This window comes from Homalodisca vitripennis, chromosome 7, assembly GCF_021130785.1.
Source record: "Homalodisca vitripennis isolate AUS2020 chromosome 7, UT_GWSS_2.1, whole genome shotgun sequence".
Classification (NCBI taxonomy): Eukaryota; Metazoa; Arthropoda; class Insecta; order Hemiptera; family Cicadellidae; genus Homalodisca; species Homalodisca vitripennis.
This window is the reverse complement of record NC_060213.1, coordinates 9,015,124-9,040,730: the sequence shown is the minus strand read 5'-3', so window position 1 is coordinate 9,040,730 and position 25,607 is coordinate 9,015,124.

Below are 25,607 nucleotides of genomic sequence, written 5' to 3'. Positions count from 1 at the left end.
GATCCTGCAATAGTAGGCGAGATAACGTGAGACAGGATTTTATTACAGAGTCAGTAGTAAGCTAGTTACTTCTACTGTACACCGTATATTAATATACCATTCATATTAAGTTTGAAACTCACGATTGCAGTTAAAATAACCTAAATTTTTCTTTGTTACAATTTATAAATAAAAATAAAAATTAACACAACATAAAGATTTAATAGCTTGATTGTGTTGTATTTTTAAAACACTAGCATTTTCTTAGAAGATATGTTGTAATAACTATAAATATATATTTTGTGTATGATATTAATAAAGCTTAAAAAGATTTAAACCTAGTTATATATAAAACCTTATATACATCTAGGTAGCTAAAATATTGTAACCCCGAGTTAGTGACATATCGATTTTAAATTTTTACAACATATTAAACTCGGTATAATATGTTTTTTGTTATTTGTTTTTTAGTATTTTAAAACCAATTCATACTGCTTAAAATCATTTGTAAAAGTCATATTTTGTTAGGTTCAACATGATGTATGTTAAAAGCATATTTGCGGTCATTGCAGCTTTTTAAAACAAATGCTTGTAAAATAATTTACAAAGGAATCGTTATTGAATAAATTTTTATTTTCTTTAAAGCAATGTAGAGTAAACTTTTTAATTTCTTGAATAATTTAAAACTCCTCTTAGATATTGATCATGGCACACACTCCCCTCTCATCAATATGCAACGCAGCACCTAACTAGATCACTGATATTATGTTGCCTGTAATTATTTATGTACTGAATAATTAATAAAGTTTCAGCAAGACTATAATGTGAGAAACTAACTACTCATGTATTGAACTACATGGATTTAATTGAGAAACTCAATTCCGTACAGTGAGATTTAATTCAATTTGTTTTTGTGCTCAATTTGTAAAATATAACAAATACGCTATATAAATATTTAGACCTAATATGGTGATATACGAGTATCTTCAGAATAGTTGTTATAATTTTCCAGATATTTTATAACTTTTACGACAATTATGATTTTACCTAAATATTAAAGTGTTAAAGGATATTTGCTTTTATTACGTATTATAACAGAACGTTACAGTAACGTAGTGGTAAAAACAGAATAACAATACCGATGAGAGTAATTAAGCCAGAATCTTAAGTAATCAAATGTCAATTACTTTATACTAATTGAAATTGTTCAACTGTAATTTACGAAAACATGGAAATTAACGCCTGAAAAATATCCAACTAACCTTAAACTATGTTAGGCGCATCGTCTGCCGTAGTCAAAGTGGCGATGAAGTTCATATTTAGTAAAATAGTTAATCTAAAAAAATAACTATAACGACACAATAAGTATATTTAATGTTTTAACTTCGTAAGTATAGGTATGAAGTAACATATATGACCCAGTGTCTAAGTATCATTAATGATGAAACAAATTCAATCAGATGTCTTAATGACTGTATATAAGATATTGCATTAGAGATTTGTACGGTTCAATTCAAATTATTTATTGCGTACAAAACTACTGTCTACCTTTGATAGTTGAGTATCATTATAAATAAGGTAACATAATATTACTTTATCAATAAAACTATAAAGTAGATTACTTCATAATAAAGATTTCAAATTAATAAACAGTATGCTTATAATAAAATAAGATGATTAAAAATTCATTGTACTGTATTTAATTAATAAACTCTAAGTTAATAAAGTTCTTTGATTAATATTGGAATTAAGCTCCAGTCTCATTACTGAAGGGATGAAAAGAGCCACACTTCCATAATTTGTGAGACTCAACTACCCCAACCCTCAAGCTCTTAGACGCAATTAAAACATTAGCAGCCTTTTATAAATCTAAAGTACTTACACCCTGTACTTAAAAGTCTCATTCATTCATAAAATTTTATCATACGTACTTAAAAAACATATATATTATAAAAAATAAATTTTTTAAATAAACATTTATCACTTAATGTGATGCTTAGCGTTAATATAAAGAACGGCTGAATAAGTTTATGTATTTTGGCTATTTACATGTTTATAATCGTTTAATTCCCAAGAAGTTTCATAGGAAAACATACTATGATAATATTTATACATCTAATTTAACATACAAAACAGCTATCGACTATTGAAAACTCTATAAATCAGCTGAAATACGTAAAAGTAGTTTAACATTAGTTTATATTTTTTATTTTATATTATATGAAGTACACAGTGCAAGATTATTAGTATAATTCTAATAAAGAAGACAGAGTTTTCTTATAACTTTTGTTTCACACTACGCCACTGACAAATTAAGAACATGTTTTGAATTTTTAATATCGTTTTTAAAGTTTGTTTTTGGAAAATCACTGATATAAAAGAAACCTGTCGGAGCAATCTTTAAATATTTGTAGATGAGGTCCTCAAACAAATCTTGCAGATGTCATATTCATTAACATTGAAGCGTGACATTTTTATAGAGGATTAAGGAAAAAATAGATCATTGAGAGCTAACATTATTCAACGAGATATTCATTCTCAGGTTGGTGTAAACATTCAAAAAGAATTATGTTACTATTATTTAAAATATGTTTTAATAAATTATAATTACTATATTTTAACTAATATATTTTTAATAAAGTATTACTTTGAATTGTTGCATGCATTTCGTAAGCATTTACTTCTCTTGCAGAGATTATATGTTTTTGGCCGCAGCAGGTTCCTTACTCGTTTTATGAGTTTATGTATATTTTTTTTTTCAGTGCAATTACAGTAGTAAACAAATCTAGGTGACTGGAAATATCTTAGACTATTAACATACCTCAAGCGAAACATTTTTGTTCTTATACATGTATTATATTCATGAGATAAACAACACAAACGTTGCGGTGAACACTGAAATAATATATACCTGATGTGTGCATTTACAACATGTAACAGGGCTCTATCATATTTCATCATAAATGCTTAGGCTAAGGGCTTCTTTTTTATAAATTTTCTGTGTATCTAAGTGTAACGTTTAATTTGATATAAAGCAGGCTAATAGTTAAAACATTGAATATTAGATTTTTAAAGCTTAGATATTGTTTATATGTCTGATTAGATACGGAAGTGAAAATACTTAACTTAATGTTACAAAAGAAAACTAAAAAATTTGATGGTAAAAATTAAAGTAAACGATTTCTTACTATACAGTGATAATCCCGACGTTTTAATAACGACCATAAATGGCCGGGCAAGCTGGCGGTCACTCATTCGTGCAGAAGGTACTGGCCAGATATTATTCAACTGTATTATATAAAATTAATATATATATATATATATATATATATATATATACCTTGTTCTGAAATATATAGTTGCTGTCTACTTTGTCATATTACAAAAAAATCGTCAAACAAATCTAATAATTTGTTAGTAATTAAAACCTAATAAATTTTTTGTATTGAGTTTTATCTACAGTAAAAATGTAATATTATGAAATCTTCCCTATTTGAGTAGATATTATTAATTATAAAAAATACCTGTTCAAGTGCAAATAATAAAAACCATTGTAAAGCATTTTGTGATTGGTGTCATTAGTGATTGAGCATTAAAAATGGCTCATGAGAGTATTTAATAATGCCCTCTTTATATTAATTGGTACTAGTCCTCGTCCAGGATGTTATCCAGAGACTTAATAGTCCGCATCTTTACTAATTGATGAAATGGATTACCAGTGTTGAGTACAACTAGTAGAGTTGTATAATAGTCGAACCGATGGAATGAGTTTGCCTAGTTGCAGGGTTGTATGAATAAATAGTAATCCATAAATTTTGGATGTGTAAGTCTAATAGTTTTTATAACACACACACACATATCACCTTAAAGATTTTATAATTACTTTATGATTGAACAAATTATATTTCACGCGCCTTAGTAGTAATTAGATAATTGGATTGATGAAGAAAACGGGTACAACGTGGGTCTGAAAAGGATATTCTTTGTTTGAAGGTATTTTTGACGATGGAAGGATTGTGAAAGGAAACAGGATTTTTTCCGACATCTGCCATCGTTCAGTGAAACAATAAATCAGTAACACTACGTTTCGAGATCTGCAATCTGATCTCTTCTTCATGTAATAACTAACCTAATAAATAATTACAAACTACTGTAGGTTAAAATAAAAAAAAAAAAATCATATCTAAGCGTTGTGGCACGCCTAAGTCAGGAATCACAACCACCATGTTGTTTGTCAACTTCACTAACTCTAAAAAACATGCACTTAATAAAACACTATACACAACACTAATCATTAGAACTGAACTACAGAATACAGGTCACAATATGTCAGCATTCGTCTCCCTTACCTACGACGACTGACCAGAGGGCACTAGCCAATGGTAATCGTCACGGCAGACAACACGGTTGTGATTCCTGACAGGCGTGCAACAACCCTTTGGTATGATTTGTTTATTTTAACCTAGTTTGTAATTATGTATTAGGTTAGTTATTACCAAAAAGAAGAGATCAGATTACAGATCTCGAAACGTAGTGTTACTGATTTATTGTTTCACTGAACGATGGCAAATGTCCGGAAAAATCCTGAAAAGGATGCTTAATAATAGCTTTAAAATAAATACTTTGGTCAAAAAGGGATCATTCTTGATCCGTCTATGTTATTTAGGGCACCGTAATAGCGTTTGTTTAATTAGTACAGTATAATATATATATATATAAAATATATACATATATAATATATATATATATATATATATATATATATATATATATATATATATATATATATATATATAATCTTTGGAGAAAAGAATTTAATTTGATAAAAAAATAACAACTTTAGTAGTGATGTATTAAATCCGGTAAAAGTTATTTTGTATGTGATATTAGCATTGTCATTAGCATACCAATGAGATATATGCATACACTGATCTTAATCTTGTATTTCATCAATATTTGATTACTTCCAGCGTTTTTAATATTGTATTTGAACATATTTTTCCTTGTCAGTCCAAGGTAAACAAAGTGTATTTTTCATTTTTCTAGACTCGGAATGTCTAAAAATCAAAATATTGATTTCTATGTAATGCAGTCCAAATTAAACCCTTATGGTTGACTATTTTTATAAGTATATTTTCAATTACTTTTGTATTGAATGATTATGGGGATTGTGTACAATTTTAACTTTCTTAGATAGTGATAGTTTGATATATATCAATCCCGTTGGGTGGTTGTTATTTCAGAAAGTTAATTTTACTTTTCTACACTGAATATAGGATATGTATTCGTAAGAATTATCTTTGTTACGTGTAGAGAAATTTATTAACAAAACATAAATAAATATTAATCCCGTAAATGTTAGATTTGTTTGAAAGTGCTTTAGTGTTTTTATGCCTTTCATGAGTCTTCTTGTACCAAATGTAAAATTTTAATTAATATATTTAAAAAGAAAAGGTTGTGCTAAGTGAGTTAGTGAGGGCTTTGAATTGTACGTGTTTATCTCTATAAAACAAACTTCACTCCCTGAACTTTGTTTAAATAAACAGTTACGTTTTCAGGTGAAGCTACTAGGTCAGTTGGCTGATCCTGTCAGCTCAAATTGAACAGTGTGTACAACTATTGTATCTATATATCTTTACTGTTAGTAAAACTTGTAGCAGCTTTTAAAGTTATCCCGTCGAAGAATACTCTATTGACAGTATATACTGTGATTTACGAGAAGTTAACTAATATGTATTATAAATTAAAAATATATTTTTAAAGATGCATGATCATAATTACAGAAACTACAAAAAATTATAACGCTATTCTATTATAATAACTGTTGTCTAATAAATATTGTCGTGCGTCGCCTTTTGTTTTATATAGTGATATGCTTTTTTAATAATGTCAGTAATAATTCTGATATAATACACTTTCTAGTACTATTATAAATACAAAAAAATACTGCCCTTTCTTATGGGCAGTATATAATACTATTATAGTTTATTACTTTATTTCCATATGACATTTACATTGAGAAATTATTATAGAAATATATTATAAATAGAAAGAAAATTAGCTGCATGAATCAAAACTCGTACAGCTTTGATAGCCGTTGAGGCGATTAAATGTAAAAGTTGGCACGAGTGCTTGTTACTTATTCATAGGCTTCACGCTCTCGGCATTATTCTGCTTGGTTACAGATTGATCTGTTCTCGCGTGTCCCTCTACACTGTCCTTTACTCTTACAACGTTCATAATGGAGCATTTTTTCAAGTTTGCCTGTTATTATGAGACACAAACAAACACATTGTAAATATTACGTTGTTCATCTTTCATCAAAATACAAAATCTGCTTTGATTTATAACTACTGTCAAAGTATACCACACAAACATAAAAATACGATCAACATTATTAACTTAATATTCATGCCACATTTTCTTAAGTTTAAAATGGGTTAGGAGTTTTATTGCAGTGGGCAGAGTATTATATTATTTTTGTCTAAAGTGTCTAAGTGCCTTTCCCTTGTCTCTAAATTAGTCCCTGGTAGGTGTAAATGACCATCATATCATATCACATACAGCATTGACTCACCTCATGTCTAAAATGAAGCTTTTAATAACATTTTCTGGGCTTTTCGTTCTGAAAACCTTATGAATCACCTTAACGGTTTGAACATGGAAGGAGCCCTCTACCGATTGCACTCCAGCACGTAATCAGTACTCGCTTATGTGATCAAACATCCTCAAACCGTAAAAAATCTCAATGCCTTATCATGGATCGTTTTCCGTGTTAAATAAAAGCCAAAGATTCGAAGAGCATCGGTTAATGAGAAAACGTTTAATTTCATAATTTAGAATAATTTAAAAGAAACTTGGAGAATTGTGCTTAGGTTAGATTTAAATTTAAATTTGGCTGTAAAGTTTTACTCATAGATCATGACGTAAGAAACTTTGAGTTCGCAATCAAGAGTGACGCCAATAACCATCAAAGTATTGCATAAAAGTATTGCTTGCTTTGTACATGGATACAACCGTCAGCATTGTACTTTCCCAATTCTAAACTTAATCATAAGCTATTTACCGGCAAAACAAAACATTTATCAGAGGTTATCTAATGACCATGATCATCTGACCACCTTTTTACGCTCTCCAAGTCATTGTTGACCTTACGAGCAGCTTTATTAGAATTAACGGTACTGTATAGTAAGATAACATCAGCTGTAAATCATATCTGCTGGTTAAGAACTTAGAGAGCATATATATACTAACTGATATTTCAATTCTGCGGTGTATATAAGGAAGATAATGGGTTTTAGGTAACTGCTCTGAGGTACCTATCTAGGAATAGCCAATGATAATTTCTCGTCAAACTTTCTGCTTTGCGTTCACCCAATTAAATAAGATAAAAACCATATAAACGAAGTTTATTTGAATCGATAAAAACCTAGCTTTGCATCAACTAAAAGGTTTACCTGAGTCAAAGGCCTGTGATAACTCTAATGCAGTTATCAATCTCTACAAACTCCTATATTTATCTGAAAGCGTGGCATCCACCATATTAAAGATTGTGTATCATGTACTATAAATTCCTCCAAAACCCTAAATGAGACCCGGTACAAGCCCCTCAAATTCCAGTAATAATACCAACTGTTCTATTATTTTGGACATAACAGAGAGGACATAATTGATATTGGTAATTACTGGTAAATTGAAGTATGAATAAGGACTTTTGGAAGAGGAATCACCACATTCCGCTTCCCGCTGGTTGGAAGAATTGCGATTCTTAAAAGGTGAGGTGATATAATGAGTCAATCCACCAAAATAGTTAGGGTTCAAACCCAAAACTATTCAATTTTTTATGGATATTCCATCCACAACAAATGCAGTGCTTGTTATTTTGTTCATTATTTCCTTAACCTTTTTCTGTAAAATAGAATAAAACTAAAAGAAAGAGTTTACTTTTTTACATTTATTATTTATAAAAAATGTCTGTGCTGCACTACTCCCCTTCATACCAAAAACCCATAAATGAGACGTAATTATAATTATAATCTTCGGGTCTAAAAGATTGGTTCTAGCTTTTTTTGAACCCAGGACTCCACTAGATGTTAATGTATCTCAAAGCTTCTAAGGGATTTTGTATCTAATTTCTCTTTAAATAACATTCTTTTAGCTGATTGTGAGGGCAAGATTCTAGCACAACAGTAAGCACTTATTTTGTTTAGATTATTTTTGTTTTAAAGGAGAGACACACGTATACTTGCGAGAGAGACATACATACTTGATACAGTATCATATATAATTTTGTATAGTTAGAGTTTTTTGTACCCACCCTCGCAGTAAAATTAGGTATACCAACATAATGTGTAAGCTTGAATAATGATATAGGTTAGTATTTTACAATTTAACAGTCTGTAATAATTATCTTGTAAAATTATTCTTATATGGTTTTAGAACAGTTCGTTATTAATAATGTTTAATTATTCTTAATCACTTGGTGCATAGTCTTAATAGTATTATATCTAAACAAAGGAGATTGTAATCTATGATAAAAAATCATTCTCTGGCGAACTCGGCATTAATCTCTACTTTGCCTTTTATCGCGATCAGGTGTAATGTATACAAAGGATCACGAAAGAAACTCTTTTTTATATTTTTTAAAATAATTTTTAATTAGGTGAAGAACGCTTGTAAATTATATTATTTAAATTGTACGAAAAAAAATATTGTATTCGAAATTTATATGGTTTTATAAATAAAAAGACTTGTATTTTAGACTTTTATTACTGAGATAGAAAAGAGATTTTAAAACCATCGTTTTATTACTGAGATGTCCTGCAAAGACTTTAACTTACAGACAGCAATAAAATTAAAAAATTATGAATCCTCAGTGTCCAAAAAGCATACTGGCCAGTTAACTGAGTTGATTCTCTCAAATACAATTGACTAACCTATTTTCTTAGTTATACACAAACCATCTTGGAAGTCACACTCGTCTGTATTAAATTAAAGCTTCATGCTATACTTAAAGTTTACAGACATTCTTACTTTTGCGATTCAATGTTTACTAAAATTATATAAATAAATTACTAAATTATATAAATATACACATATATTTATTTATATATATATATAATCCGGGTTCGAGTCACCGGCGAAGCAAGTACTTTTTGTGATTCAATGTTTATTAAAATTAAATTAGGCTATTTCCTCTTATACAGATTTTAATTAATGTATATATATATATATATATATATATATATATATTTATTTATTTATATATTTATAAATATTAATTTAGATATATATATAAGAATTTCGTTATATATATATCCATGGTAGATAAATAATAAATTTGTACACACCAACTCAACCAAAAGATGACAATGTGTGCGTTGCGGTCGTTATGCTCATCTATTACTACGTACATCACACATACAAAATATAATTGTTTTTGTAATCAGATTTACAATGAATTTATTTATTTTCATTTTCCTGATTTTAAAATTGTTACAACTCAGTTTGCAAGCTTAGTTACTGGCGAACTATAAGTTGAGACTGTCAGAGAGTTTCACATTGTTGACGTCACTCATCACAACTTGAGAGTTTGATAGCGAAGCAGCTATGAGTGACAGGTTTAGCTGGCTCAGGAGCATATATGACTCAAACAAACACTGGAATAAATGTTAGACAGGTTTTGTTAAACATAATAAAAATATGGAAATATTGTTTTTATTTTACTATTGTTATTTCTTGTGATAATGTGTAGGTGCGCGCGCGCGCGCGCGCACACACACACACACACACACACACACACACACACACACACACACACACACACACACACACATATATATATTTACATATACATATATATATATATACGCTTACGTTATGACAAGGTGTTTTACACTAATAGAATGCAAGTTGATACCCATAATAATCTACTATTATAAACTTATCGGTTTCTTGTTTAAACTGAAACACTAACAGGAAAAACTATCATATTTGTAAATAATTGTTAATTAGAAAATATTTATAAATATTAATAAATAAAGAATAAATTTGTAGTGTTGGTTAAATGTAACTGAAAGGTCTTTTATTGTTATATCTTTAATGCTACCTCCTTAACCACATTTATACTATATACAAGTTTGATATCGAAGCACTCCTAAATTTCAGGTGGAGCTAGCCCAGGAGTATACATATTAAAAGCAATCATCACATTAATGTAAGAAAATTTTTTTATGAAATATAATTTTTGCTATTATGACAAATTTTAAACATAATAACGATATGGAAATATTGCAGTTAATTTGATCAATTACTCATGGCTTGGTTAGAAGAGGTTAGAAAATATTTTAATTTATAAATAGGATACATATGTAAAACTTAGAGTAAATAGGATTATTTAAGGGGTAGTGAAAGATTTTGAGAGGTTTTTCAACGAATTACCATAATAATGTATACGTGTTCAGATATGTGTTTAAATACGTTTTTGTCCAGTGTTATCCACACATTGAATATAAGGCGAGACCTACAAAAATCTGCAATTATTAAAGGAATTGGATTATTTTGTGTGTTTTTTTAAACTGAAACACTAACAAAAAAAACTGTTTATTTGTAAATAATGGAAATATTTATAAAATGTGTACTATCAAAATAAACGTACCATTTATTATTTTAAAATATTAAATATTTCCTTAGAATACCATTATAATATAGGATAAATGTTACTGAAAGATATTTCATTGTTGTATAAGGTCTTTTTCTTAAGGCACCTCCTTAAAAAATTTTTTACAATATATACACAATAAAAATAATTTTATAATCCTTAAAAAGTAAGTCATATGACTTTTATTACATCCTAATGGCATTAAAATATTTTTAGACTAGATAAAATAATGCTGCCTTATGATAATGCTATCTATTCTTTAATTATGTTTTAATAGGTAACATTTGATTTAATTAGATTTAGTTGACAATATGATTTGGTAATCCTTTAACTTGTTCAAAACCATGCGTAAACTATATAATTATAATGTTTAACCATGTATATCTAAAAATCCTAATTTCGCTAATTTTATCACTTAATAATAACACTGAAGCGTCTACAGATATATTACAAGGGAATCTTTATTATACACTATATACACCATAAAAAACATTTTACAGTTTCATCATAGCTAAGTTCATCACAGATCAATTAAGTGTAATTAGAAGTTACTAATTATATCTCAATCATGGATTACTGACATTTGATTTAGTGATTTTTAGTGCCGATTAAAGAAATATCCCGTATTAAAAGCAGTAGCTAATTAACTCCTGATATAATGTTGCATGTAATTATTTATGGATTGAATAATTAATCACTTGCTAATCAAGTCTCAGCTATACTCCCACGTGACATACTAATCATAATTAATTTTAATCAGAAATTATATTCTGCATTATGCACAAAAGGTTTTATTGTATTTGGGATTATACCGCAATTTATCAGTTACACAAAATACAGAATCTTTATGGTTAGCCCAAATAGGACCATATATTCTGAATAAAAGCCTTAAGAATCGTGATATATGTATAAGCCTTACCAAAATTTTAATTTATATATATATATATATATATATATATATATATATGTTATGATTTATTGTTTTCCCTGTATTAATGAAATCAGCAAGTTACCGTAAAACAGAGCTAATAAAACAAATTTAATTGGAACACTCTAAACTGTTTCTATTGTTTTTCACAGATATTAGGAAAAGCCTTTACTGCTGGTCTCTCACCGTATAATAAATAGCTATTTTAAATAACAGACTGTAATTGGAGTTTTTCACCCCAAAATAAATTATGTTCTTTCTTTAATGAAAATGAAGCCGTGTACTGAAAGATATCTAGGTCTTAAAACAAAAATTAAATAGCGTTTTTTCTCAAATCAAGAGATATCAATGTATCAAGTTTTGTCCGTAATTATAGAACCCTTCTCTGGACAGTTATTGTATATGTAAATGAAAAGGTGCACAACGAACCGATTTGAAGAAGGCTCACATGAATTCTCAAAAATGATAATTCATCTACAGTTGTAATAAACTGCACCATTTACTTTACTCATGCAATTCCTGAAATATATATTTATAAAGTGGATCTCAATAAGAAGCAATGATTTGATATTTTACTACGATAGAACGAAAACTGCACAACCATACTGAACTTTATGTTTCTTTATTTCGTAGTAAAAATATTATTTTTTTATATTTATATATAACCATTTGACGGCCACGGATGGGGTTAAATCAGAAAATAAAATCTATACTATTAGTCTGTAGACAATTACACAAATTTAGCTTTGGTATTTAGAGCTTTTGCCTTATTTTCTATATTGAACGTTTAAATATCTAATGTAAATATATAGTATGAACCGATAATGGGTTATTCTAACGTATGTTTTTTAATGTAAACATTACATATATATATATATATATATATATATATATATATATATATATATAGTATACATATATAAAACTGGAATTTATATCAAAATTCTTTAACTAAATTTATTGTTCTTAATTTAATGAAATATTATCATGGTATATAACTGGGTTCTAAATGTTTGCACGAATATCTAAACACAATTTGGACAAAAGGACTTCCTTTTGTTAATAAGTAACCATCTGGTTGTACTGTCGTTAAAATATTTACATAGAACAGTTAATTAGATTTTACAAGCTCTTTCAATTACTATTTCACATCTTTAGAGAATATGAGTGTTTTGGTAGTTTAAATACCAGTATGATAAAGCTTAGAGAGGCTTTTTAAATAACAATAAGTTATATTCATGACAAGTATCGTAAGAATGTAAAATTTCAGTAAAATGTGTTAAATAGTTTTCGCGGTTAATTAAAACAAAAAAAGCACTTTTGCTTTTAAAATATAACTAAGATAATATAAAATTATTTTATTGTCTATGCTGCGTATTTAAATACTATTGTTTTTACTAACAAATTGAGTCTTATTTTATGGCGAGTGTGTATACATTATTTAGAAACCCATCGTAAATATATTAGTTCCAGTTGTAAATAAAATAATAGGTCTAACCCCCGAATTATTTATAATATAATTAGAAAATTATATTATTCACTGCCACATGCATACATTGCTATTTTCATGCATTTTAAAAATAAGTGCCTCAATGGAAACATTTATTAAAATAATGCAATATTATCAAGAAGAAAAATTCGGAGAGAAATCTTTCACTCACAAATATACAAAATATTTATCCTTAATGAATGAGGTTACCATAACAATGCATATTACACACATTTATATTACTGCTAATAATAAATGTATTTATTTTTCAACGTAATCGAAACATTCGTTATGTATCTAGATCACCATAATTATAAATCTATGTGAAAATGTACAAATAAAAAGAATCTATAACAAATGTATATAGTAAATATTACTAAATATTTTTGCTCATAAGGTAAACTTGTCCCATGAAACCTAGATCATAATTAGCAAAAATCTATGTGAAATCCTATTGCACGAATCTTATGCCAAACATTGTTTAAAGTCAACCGAAAGCTGGATATTTATTATTAGGTTATTGATCTCTGAATATTTTACATTTAGTACAAAACATATTTAAATAAATTAACATTTTAGACATTATTGCTTATAAGAAAAACAGGAGAGTTATTTATACAACAATATAAACTGTGGCATTCAAAGAGATTAAATAGATGATTTTATTAAATAAAATATATTTTTATAACTCTGCACCTGTGTCGGTAAAAACACAAATATGCCGTAAGAGGTTAAATTATTTAACATCATCCTTATTTGCACTTATAACTACAATAGCGACAAGATTAATACGGTTAGGAAAGATAGAATTGCAAAGATTGGCACACGTACTTCAAGCATACACATTAAGTACCGGGAAAGCGTGAAGACACGTGATCAATATCGTGACTGAGTTCTTGGACTACCGTTTGAATAGATGGACTAGACTGAGAGACATCATTAGAAAGCGGATCCAGAATGATATATGTGCTTTTTATTATTAATTATATTAGTATGCTTTTACATTTTATAATTTTTTATAGCATTAAGACGTGAGTCTTTGTATCAAGTATGAAAGGAAAAGAACGAATGAAAACTAATCACGAACAAAACACAATAAATTGGTTTTAATAACTACTGTCATTTGTGGATTGTTTACCAAAACCATTATTGTCCACACTAGCCGCATGTAAATGGTTCAGCGTATGATGGTTACGTGACTGGTTGGCTTTGTGGCCAATAATTCTTTTTACTACTGAACCGCTTATTATAGGAATTGGCGTTTATATAAACCATCCCTCATTTATTTCCGATAGTAATATGTTTCTGTTACACGCTTGGTTATCGTGCAGTACTTCTTTAAATGTTTTAATGTTCATTAGTGTAAATGTAGAAAACATAGGTTTGTAACTTTGAAAAACAGTGTAACCTATGAAGACTTTTATAATAAATTTTACGTTCAATGACAAATACGTAGAAAATTATACTTGTAGAAAAGACAAGTAGTTTTGAATTATACTTTTGGGTATAAAACAATTACTGGGTATGAGAAAAGTTAACAAGTCTATATATTAGTTAGTTTTCGAGATTAAGTGCGTAAAGGTAGGAAAAAATAAATATTTTAACATCTCAATGAGTGAATGCCTAAGCTATCAGTCAAAAACCATTTAAGGAAATCTACTAAAGTATTTCAATTTATCAGTATTCCTGGAAAAAATAGGCTAACAAGCAACGCAGAATAGTATAAAGGAGAATACTAAATCGGTAATACAGATACAGCTTAATTCTATGGAATTTAAAATATAAGTTATATAAAAAGTACCAGAGGGAAAAGGGAGATATATGATAATAGTGACCGGTTTTAGGTTATCATCACATTCTAGTTGAGCTACTCGATTTCCTTTCAGCAATACACAATAAATACATTATTTGTAGTTATCTACTCCTAGTGATAACTAATAGGTGATATTAGTTTTAACAAAGTTTTGAAGTCAAGTTATAATTTTAATCTTTGAAAAATTTTAAAGTTTAACTGTAAAATTATACTGTAAAATATATCTCAAGTTATTTTGAAAGGAAACACAGCATTATTTACATAGTAGTTATAACAAAGATTTCCTTTTTACAGGCACTGAAAAACTCATCGGGTTACCAGTATTCTAATGTATTCCTGCCATTATTATCAGACAGATACAGAATGCAGATATTTAAACAACAAAAGACAATCTGTAGCTGTGGTAATTACCTTAATTATTATATAGTAACACAAGTTCAATCATTCCAGACTGTTCCTTTAGTGTAGTCAAGTATAAACTAAACAATGCAAGTTTATCTAGACTTAGCAAGTCATTCAAAGCAATTACCAACAATAACTATATTTTGTGTATGCAAAGCTCCCCTTTAAATGGAATATTATAATTATACAGGGACATAGTTTTCTCACAAAATAATACACATTGTAAAATAGTTAATCCAGAATTTTGTATTTCCATAAACATTTTGTATACCCTCTGCTTTTGTATATTATCTGACCTTTACTATAGACGGCAGCAGTCACGAATTAAAACCAAGTTTTTTAGGATATTCCAAATTAATGCCCTTTAAAATTATGCGATAACGTTTTTACGTAGATAAGGAACAAAACAATGACTTCAATTTAGGCATACAAAGCAGAACATTTTATATTGCCGAAATTAACTAATTTTTCCACTAAATATCGACAAAGCAGCATTTTATAAAGAAATTTTCACCATAAACTTTACTTGTGAAAACTAACCAGTTATTATACATACTTGAAACGGAAAACAGAAAGATTCTGATTTTTTAGTCTTCAAAACGCAATAAAATAACATAAATTCTATTAAATCTTACGATATAGAACCCCGCGTACCTCCACGCTTTTCAAAAGGCCAGAGGGGCGTAGCCTGGAGAGAGTTTGGAAATATTATTAGGCCTATATGTTAACATGTGACACCAAGAATTTAAAATTGGTATGGTAGATTTCATTCTTAAACGAAAGTTTTGGAATTAAAGTTCTAAGATTGTTAGGACACGTGCGTTAACCCCATTCATGCAATATTAAGTTCAATTTATAACTTACTCATGCATTATTTAAGTTTAACTGATGAAACATGACATCAGCACATACAGGCACACACGGAGTAGGAAGATGTCAATATTTGATTGTGACGTCAAAGAACTCCTCTCATTAAACCTGCTTGCCTTATGAATCTTCATCATGCTTTCTCTTTGTCCCTTCCCTAGGAAGTTGAGATCAAAAAGTTTCAGTATTTCACTTTGCTGCAAGTCTCATGATCAGGAACTTCTTTGAATATAATTTCACCTGCAGTCAGCTTCAATTAGAAAAAATGTATCATTATGAAAATAGTTATCCTATGTTTTTAAAGGATTACGAAAATTTAGACACTGAAGTAAATGACAGTGCAATATTAGCATGTCCAAACATGTATTCCAGCTTTTTATATGATGTGTTACATGTTTATTGTTTAATTCAACATTGATTGCAGCTTTATTTACTCAATTGGGGAGATATAACGATTCATTTTTACTTTCATCAGTATAGACCAATTAGAAAGAACCCTGAAATCAAAGGCTTTAGATTTTATTTAGTGAAAGATTTATTATGTAATACGATGGGCTATTATTATATTATCATATTTAACGGATAAAGTATTATACAACTTATATGAGGTATAAACTTTTGTAAACATTTTATCGATAAGAATACAAGGCTAAGCGCATGTTAACAGCTCGTTTTACAAGTTTGGTGATTGTACGAGCACATCCCTTTAGTTTTTTTTACTTTTACATATTATCCTTCACATAACTATCATCCAAAATATGTGAATTGTAAGTTATATTTTTGTAGTGGGATTTAAAAAAATAAATTTAAATATATTTTCAGTACAAGGAAAATATAAAATATATTACTATAAATATTTATATATGATCGAAAAACTTTAGAAATCATTTCTGATTTAAAAATAAATATTTGTAAATAGAGCAATTATAATTTGCGCACACATGAATTATATACCTAAAAATTATATTTGTGAATAAATATTTTTTTATAATAATCGGGGGCAGTGCAAAAGGAGTGAGATGAAAATGTTTAAGAGTAAATGTACTCAAAAGATGCACTTTAGCCAAAATGGCGGCAGTTTGTAGTTATTCCCTGTACTGTATAAAAAATGGTGAAACCCCATATAACTTACAGCATACGAAAAATATTTCTTCGGGCTCTAAGAATGCCATTACACTATACTCTGAAACGATCTATGAGAATGCCTCTACAGATTTTTAGTATAGACAATGCAAATATAATTTCCACAACAGTAGATAATGGGCTGATTAAACATCACTATATAATAAAGACCCACTTCTAGCATCTGCAAAAGGTATATGTGTGTGTATGCACTGTAGGAAAGAAAACATTCTTTTCATTATTAAGGAATTTTAGTAGATACATTTACCAAAACATGTAGGTTACTAGAATTATGTATGCCATAATGAATGTAAAAATATTAAACTAGGACTTAGTTTTATCTTTTTACACTCAATTGTCATGCCGTGGACGTACGTAATGTTTTAATCTGTACGTTTCGAGTACAATGAATAGGCCGGAGGGGTCCGCTTGAATGACGTACTATGTCACCTGACTTGCCACCTATGGACTTCTTTTTAGCGTCATTTAAAGAGAAAGGGTTATAAGACGTAACACTCTAAACTAACAACTTGACACAAACATTGCTCAGCAGACATGACTCGCTGATATGCTATGAAATGTTATAAATGGCTACTGTAACAGTGTTGCTCAAAGTCAAAATGTTAAAAGGTCATAAATTTAAAGATATATTGTTAAAAATATAAGTTATAGTTTTATAATGATAACCTTATCTTGAAGTACTGAATGTTTTATTATTGTGTGACATTGCACAAAATTTTAAAAGAAAACCGATTACAAATGTAGAGTAAAGTAATTCATAATTTAAAACAATTGTTTTCAGTATATTTCGAGGTATTTGGGGTTTAATTAATTATCCAACACAACGAGTGATAAATAAGCGTTATCGACACAAACTTAAGTGTGTAACCTGAAACAGTGACAGTTTTGGCTAGGATGAAATTTTAGATGTCTGGTTTGTGGTATTTTGTTCTCTAAATAGAGACATCCTAACAAAATACGATCCTTTCATCTACGATTTTCTTGCGGCTTCCACTAGGAACCGTCCCTAGTATGATTAAAAAATATATTTGCTTAAAAAATTAGATTTGTCCGTAAACTAGTTATTTGAAAAATTGTGTTGCTTTACTTGTAATATTAATACACTAAGGAGTTGCATTTCTGGACTCTTTTAGTTCCTGAATAATTGTATTTGCATATCTGAATGTAAATTATAATACGTAATTAAAACCGATGACATACACTTATTGAAAGCTAAAGGCACAGCCTTGTATTTAAACTTGTATTAAAACTTGGACTCGAATACCTCAGATAGTTCCGGTGATTGAGTAACCACCACACCCTGGTATGAGATTTCCCAAACATATTTATTACTTCAAACAGATTGTAGTTCCAGTCGATTACATACTCTATAGTTTTCTAATGTAACTTGCGCATTTAACTGCATAATTGTAAAACTTGAAACGTTTATTTTAAAAATATAATGTTGGTTAAAGTGATTGTACTAGACAGTGTAAAAGCTTTTACTCCATATATTTTAAAATTTACTTTATATTCGTGACGTAAAATTCCAAAGTTCATATCTGGTGGTCACTGCATAGTTTATAATTAAGACTAAGCTTTGTAATTACTGTACTTTTTACGAGCTTAAAACTATTTTATGAATTAAACAGGAACAATATGTGTCGTCAATATTTTATTTCAAACGTAATTCTGTTATTATTTTATATTCAAGAAACCTTTCGTTTTAATTTCTAGCTCTTCATCCTGATTTAGTTGTCTTTTTCAATCTCTTATACAAATAGAGATATATGCAATATATCTTCACATTCTTAAAAAATTCCAGTGTTTTGAAAATAATTAGACAATTAGGCTATTAATTATTAATTTTTTGTAAAATTTTGATTATTATGTTCCCATCTGATAAAGAAAATTGTTGGTTACTTTAATTTCCAACGTGAGTTGCAAAAGTAATATAAATGTTACTTTAATATAATAATATTGTGTAGTATAAATAAGTAGCTTACTATTGTTGTTGTAACAAACAGTAAAAAATCAAGTTATCTTGCCTGCCATTGCAGGGTTTTAACTGGTGGAACCGGAAGTCCTTTTGTCCAGAGAGTTGTGTTTAGATATTTCTGCAAACATTTAGAACCCAGTTAGATACCATGATAATATTTCATTTAAATTAAAAACAATAAATTTTGTGAAAGAATTTAGATATAAATTCCTGTTTAATGTTATAAATATATATATATATATATATATATATATATATATATATATATATATATATATACTGTATATATATATATATATATGTTTTATGTTTATTCTGTTCTTATAGCCCTATTTATATAATTTTTGTAATTTCCTGAAGACGGCTTAAGCCGAAATATAGAAAATGTTTATTACAATAATTAAAGAATTCTTATTGAAGATTAATATATATATATATTTATAATAAACATCAAATCTAATTTATGTGTATATACATTTAAGTATATACTGGCAGATGCTCCACAAGCAATTTCGTAGACCTTGCACATTTGTTAAAATTCCTGAAATATATATAAAAACCGTATATGTATTATCATTGTAATATACACCGGTCATAGTATTACCTATACCGCATACGTAAATTAAATACATACGTTCCCTTTAATACAATTCCATAAACTAATGGACTATAGAATGTTTTGCAACGTTAGAGACCAGTGTGTGCAGATCGCAGGAACTTTAGGAATTGAAATAGGGCTTTATGTTAACTAGGGGCAATATCTTGCCTTCTACAAAGCGATTAAAAGTTTCCATAAGGCCTCAAAACTACCATGTTGAAATTTCAATAATTTCCTCCAGTAGTTTTGACGTAATTCACACACACACACACACACACACACACACACACACACAACACACACACTAAATAAATAAATAAATATATATATATATATATATATATATATATATATATATATATATATATATATATATATTATTTATTTATAGTTATATTTTATAAAAATATAAGTAACAATTATATTGCTTTTTAATTTTTCCCGTGTGTCATGTCAAATTTTCCCTTAACGCGGTAAGCTCAAATGTGGCCGGAAGCTGGCAATTCCACCTCTGATGAAGAGGCTGTGATCGATAACTGTTTGGCACTCCATTTCCGTTCCGCTATTCCAACATAAGTTCAAAGGAAAATTTTACCTCTGTTCTCCTCCTGCTTGATTGAACCATTTTGCTTTCGTACTTGTGCTGGATATAAGAGTGTGTTTAGGCTATTATAAATCCAAAAATTTTATTAAGTATTGGTCATATATAATGTGAAAAATAAATAATGTATACAATACATTACTGCTGAAAAAGATTTTATCCGCAATGCATACCTTCTACAGCCCTTTTAGACTTCAAATAAATTTCTTTTAATTCTCATTCGTTATTGTTTTAGCAACATTTTAATAAAAATATTTGTTGTAGTATATGCATTTTTAATATAAATTGCATGAGGAATATATGAAAAATACTTTGATTTTCCGTTCCACAAAGCAATGTCACTTTGTCTCCGAGTCCAAATAAAGTATTAGTTAGTATTTTAGTGTAGACGACAGAAAGAGATTATGTCTCTGAACATCGTGATTTCCGATGTATACAACCTAGAAATGATTAGTTAATGCAGTTTTGGATCTATAATTGTGTGTGTTTTTTTTAATAGCGTAGTTTTGAAATGTCCTCTCTTTTTGTGGTTAACATACATACCCTGATGAATTTCAGCTACTCTTAGGTATGTTGATATTTCAAAAAAGTTTTTATTGTTTTACCACGGTCTAATAGAAGTTAAGCAATGGTGAGAGAATGATGGTATCCAAGTTGAATCGTTCAAAATCATACTATACTTGAAAATCCATGCTGTCACACACTAACATACATGTTTTCATATATTTCTAATACATTACGACGTTTCTTAAAGTTATTTTTATCATTAATAAGATTGTGTTTTTTCACTATTTTAACGATTGTGGTTTTGCATATTATTTATTTATATACCTTAATTTATTTAAATGGGATAATTTGATAACAAAAATATTTCATATTAAAATATAGTGGAAAGCAATTTACATACGATACAAACCAATAATATTTAATACATTCCACAAGTCTTATTCCCATATTATATTTAACAGTTTTTATTTTTATGATTGTTCACTTCTTTAATGTTTATTGGAATAGTACTATATAATTTATGTAGTAGATAGCAGAAATAACGAATCGAATCAAATTAGTTTAATCTGGACCTTTACTTAACGAGTAGTAAATGTTGCATGTGTACGTGTATAGAACTCGATGTTCCTTTACTTTACATTAAGGGATAGCATATATACAGAACTTGAAGGAAACAACGGAGGAACCGGTAAGTAAGATGATTCAACGATCCAGTTTCTTATTGATTGCAATTTGTGGAAACAAGTGAGCACAGTGTTACTTTTCATAAAATAGAATGAGAAAGTAGCACACTACACACTAAACATATTTTTTAATAACAGTAAATTTTTAGGGAACTTTGCGTGAATTCTTTACTTTTGAGTGAGTTTTTATGATTTTGTATATAAATCATGATATGATTCCTACACAGAAACAAGAAAATATGATGAAAAAAACCAACAATAATTAGGAAGAAAGTGCATATACTTTACTACATTAGCATAAATAAAACATATGCATTATTCAGAAAAGTAATAAATTGATAGGATCAAATAGTTTCGAGCTCGGTGACCCTCAAATTACAAATATCTTTTCTTTTAAGGAATTAAAACAATCGTGTATCTCATGATTGCTAGTTTTTTAAGTTCATATAACTTTGAATTTTAGTATATTCCCGCGTACGTTAGTCCACCACACGTCCCAAAAACAGTATGACTTACAGTTGAATAGATTTACAACCAATGTAAGCGAATTGAATAGTAAGGCACAATCGGAAGTTAGGATTTTCACTGTACCCTTTAAACCCACTTCCACTTACAGCGCCTGAAATAGATTTTAATCTTTAGTAAGCTTCTCAGTTGAATGTGCTTGCACACCACTTGATTTTTACACCTAGATCTATCTCCAATTGACTACCTTTGTGTGGGGTCACATTAAAACAACGTCTAAAACACAAAAAACCATTGCGTTAATGATCTCCGGGACAGAATAGTAGGTAGTGGAATTTCAAAAAATGCCACGAGAATCCATAGAGCGTGCCGTTTCAAGTTTCTACAACAGACTTAAATATTGTCAAACTTTCCTGGGACAGCAATTCGAACATCTTATATAAAAAACTGAATAGTAAGTTTAAGGCGTTTAATTACCTCACGTAATTATAAATATTAGTGCTACTCTAACTTAAAAACTTTCCAGCTGCCTTTAAAAAATCCCATTTCGGATGTATGGAAAAAGTAATAACTGTGACTAAAGTTCACTTTTATTTCCATCTTTATCCATCAAAAACTAAACAGTGTGTATTCACACTTTTAAATTACAGTGTATATTTTCTATCTCTATCCTATGCAATCTTCTTTTGTGCAATATTTTGGGCCTGTCTTAAAAAGAGGAAAAGAAACGTATTTGAACGATTCAACTTGAATACCATCATACTCTCACCATTGCTTAACTTCTATTAGACCGTGGTAAAACAATAAAACTTTGTGAAATATCAACATACCTAAGAGTAGCTGCAATTCATCAGGGTATGTATGTTAACCACAAAAAGAGAGGACATTTCAAAACTACGCTATTAAAAAAACACACACATTATAGATCTAAAACTGCATTAACTAATCATTTCTAGGTTCTATACATCGGAAATCACGATGTTCACAGACATAATCTCTTTCTGTCGTCTACACTAGAATACTAACTAATACTTTATTTGGACTCGGAGACAAAGTGACATTGATTTGTGGAACGGAAAATCAAAGTATTTTTCATATATTCCTCATGCAATTTATATTAAAAATGCATATACTACAACAAATATTTTTTATTAAAATGTTCCTAAACAATAACGAATGTGAATTAAAAGAAATGTATTTGAAGTCTTAAAGGGCTGTAGAAGGTATGCATTGCGGATAAAATCATTTTCAGCAGTAATGTATTGTATACATTATTTCATATAACGGCCATTTATAACAGGTTTTTACCCATTGTCATTATAATACCGTTACAGAAAATAGCAATTATCTCATAAATTACCGTTTGCAGTATTATTTCCTGAACTTTCCATTTATAAAATATCTTATTATCGTATTTATAATATTTCTAGGTATATAATTGTTTTTAACCCGTTGTCAGTGTAATACCGTTACAGAAAATAGCAATTATAACACTAATTTACGATTTAAAGTATTATTTCTTGAACTAGCCATTTGTAATATATCGTACTATCGTATTTATAGGTATATAATTGTTTTCACCCGTCGTCAGTAGACATTTATTGCAGAAAATATCATAAATATAAGGTTGATGTCTGGCGTTAATGTTTAGATCCTTCTTCAACAGACATAATGCAGGTAACAGTTACTAGTTCTTTTGGAGAAGGATTTTTTTATTTCTGAGTTCAATAGTGTAATAGATTACATTGTTATAATACTATACCTAATAAAACGTATATTTAAAATTAACAGGTTTTTATAAATTTTAAATTATAGTCTAAAATTATTTATATTTATATAAAGAGAAAGATTTTCAAATAAAAAATTTTAAACATAAGCATATAGTGTAAAATTACTTATACTGTATTTGTATATAGTGAACAATTTATAGAGAAAGATTTAAACTTATCCTTTGTGATACACAATTTTTTAACTCAGAATGTAAACTGAATTCATGTTTAAATTGTTTGCGAGTAAACTCCAAACCAACAATCACTGACCAAGAGCCAACAAAGCGCAACCGACAAGTCACGTGATCGATGGTCTGAGCCAATGACATGCGGCGGCTGCGGACAACTACCCTGTCAGGGTATATCACATTGGTATGACGGAATAAATCTCCTGCTGATATGTCGGTACTTGTTCTTGGTGTTATATTAGGTGGTATCATTGAGTTCTAGGAAACACTGTGACCTAAAGTGTGTCTTTTACGTAGTCACAAAATCACATTTTATCGTATTATTTACAATGTTGGGAAATGCACATTCTTAAGAATCACATGCAGTCTATAATGAAAAATAATATACTATAACGTAAATGTCAAAAATTTCAGCGAAGAATAAGGAACAAATATCGCAGTATTAATGCAATAACCAGAAAATGATACGGTAATGTTCTCAAATCTAGGTATTTCGGAAGATTAAACATAGACAGTGTTTTATGTGAGGTTCTGGGATGCATTGCTTGTTACCGTTTCGATTTAAATATTATGTCTGCCTAAAACATAGAATATAACCAAAAACTTTGTTTATCTTTTCTTTTTTTAAAACGTTTAGTTGTAGGGCCTCCAAAGAATAGACTGCCATGGTTTCATTAATCTGTTTAAAAAAGCTGATATATTCCGAGCTGATCAAGTAAGTAAGATGTATAAATCTGTTTTACTACTTATGTAGCCTTCAAAAGGGAATAATATAAGTAAATATATTTGATAAGTGTTATTAATAAAGTATTATAAGGTGTGTATTCTTCTTGCTTATAAATGTTTTATGGAGTCTTCTGAGTGTATTATTATTGGAACGGTAAAATCAGTGTTTAAAACTAAACAAGATGGTTGTAGTAAACTTTTTAAAATATAATATGAGCACAAAGATGCATTATTTAATTAAAATAGAGTTGTAAAATATAATAAATAGACAAGTTAAGATCTTCACAGCCACGCAGGCCATTTACCGATGTTGTAGTAAAGTACGAATACATCAGTCATTAGGTAAAACATGTCAGTTGTATCTAAATAAAATAATAAGTAAAAGTGTGTAGTTTATAGTATGGAGATAGAGTAAATAATATCAGTGGGATATAAGCAGTATACTATCCTAAAATATATAATGTAAGCAAATATCAAAATTTTCACGTTAATTCAACGAACATTACCACAGTAATTTTTCGCTCCATTCAGTATTATTGTAACATTTTTGCAATGTGCTCCAGTTTAAGTTCAAAATTTTTTAATATAATGCTTGCCGACTTTCTAAATATTTATTATTTGAGTATTATATTTTTTTCCAAAAGGTTTATCTGTCCATAGTATGTCATGAAAATGAGTTCGCCTGAAAGAAAAAGATGTCTAATTATATCTTAACAATACGATTTCGTGTGTAATTATCACAGTTTAATTTGACTAACATTTAATCGTAATTCAGTTATTGATGAATGTTTTAAATGTTATGTGTGACTAC